At 28.4% G+C, this 7,043-nt stretch overlaps 1 protein-coding gene across 1 annotated transcript in view; it reads left to right on the top strand.

The window, feature by feature from the left end:
* The first annotated feature begins 4,964 nt into the window (after positions 1-4,964).
* LOC107451260 (QRFP-like peptide receptor) overlaps positions 4,965-7,043 on the top strand; it is an 87,362-nt gene continuing 85,283 nt past the window's right edge. The window contains exon 1 of the mRNA XM_016067306.3: positions 4,965-5,192. The gene's annotated coding sequence lies outside the window, so the exon portion shown is untranslated. The remainder of the gene's footprint in view (positions 5,193-7,043) is intronic.

Here is a 7,043-nt window from a genome sequence, read left to right as displayed (position 1 = left end):
AGAGCCATTACATTATGAACAACCTCCATCTATAACAATGGGCTCGCCCTGATTTTCATGGTCTCTCGCCCTGGAACAGTGTTTTCATGGGGCACATTAGGATCCATAATCCTCAGTGAACAGTACCTGGAGTCTGTGAGCTACTTGAATATATTTGCAGACTAGGTTCACCCATTCAGGGCAACAGTTGTTCCTGCGGGGAATGGTGCTTACCAACAGGATAATGCACCATGTCATAAGGGTCGAATCGTCGAGGAACATTCCAGTGACTTTGAAGTCATGTTTTGTCTCCCAAATTCACCTGACCTTAACCCAATAGAGAATTTGTTGTCCTACTTGGAAAACCAAATTCGTTCTGCCACGCTACCCCCTCGCAATGTGAGGGAATTGCAGGACAAGTTGGTGAGAGCTTGGTACCAGATACCTCAGACTACCTATCAGCACCTTGTGGAATCAATGCCACGGCGGGTGCTAGCAGTTTTGAGGGATAAAGGTGGTCCTACATGATATTAGCAGGGTGGTCATAATGCAATGGCTCTTCGGTGTAAATTGGGTGGTCGTTCATTTCCCAGTGAGACTTCTGCAACTTCTAGCATCGAAATGTCTTCAGATCTCAGCAGTTTTCGTAGTTTCAGTGACGGACCATCTGCAGTTGTTTTCCAGTGACTTCCACATTTAGCTCTTTTATCGCGACGGATAAGTAAACTCTTCTTCTAGGTATATTCGAGGTGCTCCATTATTATGTAAAGAAATATGGTTATTATTTGCAATTGAATATTATTTTTTAAAATAAAGTAAACAAGTCTTACAGGAATTTGCGTTATGCTTCAACTCTAAGCGTAGCGGTTGGGACAAAGCAGCGTCATTGCCGCCATGAAAGTGTTAAAGATATTTTGTTAAACATCGCTGCATTCAAGTTAAGAAGAACTTCTTCTGTGGCAGCCTGTAGTCAGTCAAGGGGTCGGTCATGAAGGTTGAAGACTTCCAATTTCATTACAAAAAGCACTATGATGACAATTGGATTTTTTTAGCAATATAATAAAGCTTCTAGTTCTACAGAGTGTAAGTAAGATCACTAAATTAAGAATTTTAATTTTAAAAGGTGAGTTTTAAAGCACCGTAAATTTGAGAAAAACCTGCCATAAGATATTTCACATGCATTGAACGAATTATAATTGCGAGAATTCTATTCTTTCACTTTCAAACAAAAACATTTTTATTGCTTTTATTTTCCGTTCAAAATTTTTCTTTATCATCTGTTTTATAAATTTTACACAGAAATTTTAATAAAAACATTCCGATTTATGATACGAATTCAGTACTTGAATCAGTGCTATTATACTAAGGATTGTAGAATGTTTTTTATAAAGCGCATATTTCATAATTTAAAATACAAAGTAAGTCGTTTTAAGAAAATCCAAATTATTCCTGAACTATTATACCGATTGAAAATTTACTAGAAAAAGTCAACAACTTACAAAGATAGCCTATAACTTTTACTACTGCAGGACGATACTGATTAGTTTTTAAACATTTATCAAACAGCTCTGTAAAGAACTCTTATAACTTTCGTAAATTTATCAATTAATCACTCATTACGCTTTATCATATTATTATGCTCAGATATTTCCGACAGATTGTGATAAGAAAATGACCGTTGCGACCGTAAGTAACGAAGGTCTGCGTTAAATTGCGTTATTAAACATGTATTGCAATAAGCATAACTAAATTCAGTAATTAGCGTAAAGCAAAGGGGCTGGTTATAGTGAACCAAAAATATCTAGCATATTAGAAAATACTGAAGTCTTTCTCATTAAGCCAGGCGAGATGCAAAATTTCAGTGATATTAGGGGGATCGAAAAGTAATGTCGTTTCAGCCCATTAAATAGTTGTTAGTCTTAAAAACTAATTTTTTTCGATCTATTTCGATTCATTTTCGATTCGGCATGAAAGGTTGTTTCTAACGAGTGTGAATACATTATTGATTAAAAATAAAATATTGATAACAAATGTCAAATGCACCGAAATTGACATTACTTTCCTGTCTCCCATGAGAACTTCGTCTACGATATATATACTAACAGTATAATAATCTCTTCATCACTTAGTGTTAAATATGAAGAAAAAAAGAAACTCAATTCCCTTTAATGTTCCAGTTAAAGTAAAATAATTATTTTCGTAACGTCTTCTTAAACAATTTAAGAAAATCTTAAGATTTTCATGATATTTGTGCCTCTATTGTTGAATTTAGCTTTCTGTCATTAGGAACTAAAAAAGTATAACTAATCCCAAATATTTCATGAAAATTTTGAGAAATAAATTTTAAACATTAAATCATGGGATTCAAGCTGGTATTTCATTGCTGAAAACTACAAAACACCATGATTTATTCTAGTTAATAATGTTCAGTACATAAATTAGTGGTATAAATTTCAGGCACAGGAGCCATGTGTTTAGTTATACCACACCTAAAACTAGTTTCATTTCAGCAATACAGTTAAAGACAATATAATTACAGTTTAAAATCAAAATAAAAGCCTCCAAACAGAAAATAACATGATTAAATCCCGTACTACACTGATTGAAATTCCAACTACATCGACTTTTTATATCTTATGACATTAAGATCGAAAAATAAAATTAGATAAGGTATGTTCTTAAATAAATCTATGTAACCTGATAAAAATTTAATTATTAAGAAGAATTGTAAATTTATTTAAACAAGTCGAAAAATGAGTAATCATCACAAACTAAAATTTTAAACTTTGGTCTGTCTTAATAATAAGGGATTCAAATATTTTGTGTAAGATTTAATCCTCTATTTATTAAAATAGATATATGGCCTTTCTATACACGTCTCTGGCTTAAGATGAAAGCTTAAATTATTTAAATTAGGAATTATCTTTCCCTTTATTTGACAGCTCTTTCATTTTCCATAAATATTGCTTGTACAGTGCATAAATGCCTTAAAGCATATTTCTATACATACGAATGACAAAGCGCAGATTATTGTGCTTACCTAACAAAGTTTCGGGATCAGATAAATCGGCTAATGATAAAGTGAAAAGAGCTCAAAATAACAGTTTAAATAATATCATTATTTAAACTTTTCAAGAGAAACGAATTCTTTCCTAAAAGATTTGATTTTTTACTGATTTGATTCGAAGATACTGATTTGATTTGAAGATTTGATTTGACATTAAATTAAATAGAGTCTGATAAATGTATCATCAGATTAAATAAAATGGAACAGATTAGATTAAACAAAACAGCCGGCCGTGCTGTGTTGTGCCAGGGAGCTGATTCATAACAGGAAATTCCAGGGTTTGAATCCCGCTTCGGGCATGGATGCAATTTCTTTCTTTCTCTCCTTTCTATCTGTCTTTCTTCTGCTGTTGGGGTGACGTTGATCCACCTATATGGTACACACGAAAAAGAGATCAACAATACCGATTTATAAGTATTACGATGGCATATATTTCGTTTTATGATAATATAGTTGCAAAATGTGGTAGGCATTGAAAATTAAAAAAAAAGATTAAATAATATATTTGTACAGATTGTTTACTTATGACAGTTCAATGGCTCACCGAAAATTTTGGTTTTCAAATTTATCGTTTTTATTACCACTGCTTCAGTGAAAACTACAAAGCTGAAAATAACTGAATAAATTGTTTTCATGCCCTGTTCTAAGGTATGATAAAATTACTAAATTTTATCACATATTATAAAGCCATATTTTATTGCTTGTTTTACCAAAATTATTAACAAAACGCAATGGTAAAAATTGTCGATCTTTTTGGTGTTTCCATAGAGCCAGAAACATGGTATATTTTACCATATTCTGTTAATTTTGACTTAAATGTTTTTTCTCAGAGTATTAATATGTTTTTAAATATGGTGTTCTTTAATATAATAATTATCTTTCAGAACTACTCAACATATGAAAGTTGCAATATTTCTGCAGTTCATGCACATTTTACAATAAGCAACGACTTTTTTAAAACTATTTTTGAATTTGTAACAGTAAATTTGTAAAGTGTTGTCTAATTTGTATCGACAAAAACTTTAAAAATAAATTGACATTTTAAAATTCTTTGAATTATATAGAATGTAAATAAGAAATTTAGCAAGAATTATTTTCAATTTTTAGGACAACAAGATGAAGTCTAATATAAAATGCTTTGAAAATATTATTGAGAATTAAAATTTAAAACAATTATTCGAAATGCATTTCAACTTTTAACAAATAAACATTTCTTACTTAAAAAAGTTGAAACTGATTTAAAAATAAAAAGGGGATTGAAAAAACATAATATTAGCATTCTATAATGGGAAAAACCGATTTTAAAAAAGCTTTTCTAAAAAAATTATTGCCTCTATAATAGCTGCCATGCCTGCTTCCTTTTTTTAGAAATTTTCAATCGCAATGAATTTTTTACTATAAATAAATAAATAAATGAAAATGAACGAAAGTGCTGAAACACTGACATTAATTATTCTTCAAACAGTTCAGAAGGTTAAAAAGAAATTTACTTTGAATATTATTCATTTTTATTACGCATCGAAATAAAAAATTCATTAAATGGTCCTCAAACTTCAAAGATTTAAATAAATCTTAATGAAAATCAATCATATAAAGAAAAATAAACTGATTTGAAAGTATTTTAAGAATGATGATCTTGGACGGAAAAATCCAATTCCAACAAAACTTCTCACAGGAAAATTACAATCTCCCCAACAATTACTAGAATTTTTAAATTAATTGCTTCCGGCTTTCTTCTTTCGCTCATTAACAGCAACAATGCATTTTCCACAAACCCGAGAAAAAATGTTAAAAATGTTTTAGCGAAACAAGAATAAAAAGGAAACATATTTTTGTTGTCTTCCTTGCACGACAGGCAGCGCTTTCAACTGAACTTCTAAGAGTGGGAAAAGCGGGGGTGGACTAAACGAGACGAAAAGCTTCCCACTCTGTCCACATCTCTTAAGATCCTGCGCTCTTGCTTTTCCTTTCATTCATCCACTGTGCGCTTCATCTGTTAACTGTGCGCGGTTTTCAGTTAACTTTTAGAGTTAACAGGCAGCGGGTTGACACCAAAAAAGATAAAAAAGCATTTATTCTCTGAAAATTGAAATCAACTCCTCAGAAAAAAAATCCTAGTTTAAATGCAGATTTATTGCTAAATTTGGTAAGTTTTGCTAGTTTCATAAATTTCATAAAGCTTAAGAGAAAACATTTTATTCCATTTTTTGAAGAAAAAAAAATTAGGTTATTTGAAGAACAACCTCAATCTGTTGATTATGCGTTTAAAGCAAAATTTTAATTGCATAGACTTAATTTTACAGCCAAAGCAAGAGCAGAAGTGCTTATTAAAAATATTAAAAAAAAATATTTAAAAAAATTTTTATAAATTTTTTCTAATGTTTGTTTGTTTATAAAATTAAATATACAAATTGAAAAGATATATTTGAATAATAAATGTGTAATTAAACCTTTTAAAATTACTGAAATTATGCAATTTTTGAATTTTATAATGGAATAATAAAACTAAAGGAATAATTTGATCAAGTTTAATTTTACTAAAAATTATTATTTAATTATTTCAATTTAATAGTACACTTTTATTTAACTATTACTCATTTGTTTATTACGTGTTTAGAGCGAAATTTCAACTACACAGATTTTGCAGCCATAGCAAGCGCAAAAATATTTAACGAAACAAAACAGAAAAATTTTAATGAAAATAAAAATTTTTAATTTTTTAAAAAATATGTACTCAGTGTTTATTTGTTTATAAGAATTAATTTTACAAGTTACAAATGCATTTTGTATTAAAAAATGTGCAATAAAATCTTTAAAATTGTGCTAAAACTATAAAATTTCTGAATTTTTCATGGAATAATAAAATTAAAGAAAACAATTTGATTATACAATAAATTTTATTGTAAAATTATTTTGATTTCTAATTAATTCAATTTTGGTTATTCATTTCATTTAAGTATACATTCAATTAAATTGCATAATTATTTTTACTATACAATTTTTCTGATTTCACAAGGAGCAATTTTTTGTGTTGCACCTTTTAACCAGATAAAATTTTATTTTATCATTAATGTCAAATCATGCTTATTTTTCTAGAGAGAGGTATCATTTTCAAAATTTAAGGCATAAATTATTTTAGTAATTTTGCAAAATTCAATTTAATTAAGCAAGAAGAAAATTTTTGTGCAGATGTTTTTTACTCAATTAAATTTTCTTTTAAAATTAATATCAAATAATGCTTGTTACTTTATAGCGAGAAATATAATTGTCAAAATTTAAGGTACAAATTATTTTAGTTTTTTGACACAATTTAAATGTTTGAGTCCTTTTCTTTTAGTACACTTTCAATGCATGATTATCTATATTTTTTATACAGATTATCTCTTTTTTTATCAATATTTTCTACGTTTCCATGAAACTGATCATAATACTGATCAAAGGTTGATCATGTCTTAACCTAATTAAATATTACATTGAATGCATTTTCTTCTGCCATTTTGAAATTTATACTGTATTTGAATATGATGTAAATAGAACTATATTTTTTTAATACTTTTTTACTTCTTATCGCTTTTTTATAAATCTTATTTGCTATCGGACTTATTTTAAATATTTATGCAAATCAATTTTAGTAAAAATAGTGACATTGTTATTCTTTTCAACTGAAGTGTAAGTAAATTACTTATTGTTTTTGATATTCATTTTAACAGTTTGCGGAAGTTACGCTGTTTTTAAAATGCGTACATAAATGCTGAATTACATTTCATTGAATGTTTACTCAATTTAATTTTTTTTCATGTATAGTAAGAATCTAATTTATATGCTATTTTAATTTTTGTGTTACTGATACTTACATTTATATATAAAACTACCTTTAAGAAAAATATGTGATATATCCTTCCGTGTTTGCTTCATTATAAGGAAACTAAAAGTAATATTACTTCAATCGCTGTTATGATTTGTTATTTGTTTAAATGGCGGAAATATTTTTCTCGAT

Source organism: Parasteatoda tepidariorum, chromosome 7 (assembly GCF_043381705.1).
Source record: "Parasteatoda tepidariorum isolate YZ-2023 chromosome 7, CAS_Ptep_4.0, whole genome shotgun sequence".
Taxonomy (NCBI): domain Eukaryota; kingdom Metazoa; phylum Arthropoda; class Arachnida; order Araneae; family Theridiidae; genus Parasteatoda; species Parasteatoda tepidariorum.
This window is presented reverse-complemented; position numbering and strand designations above follow the sequence as displayed.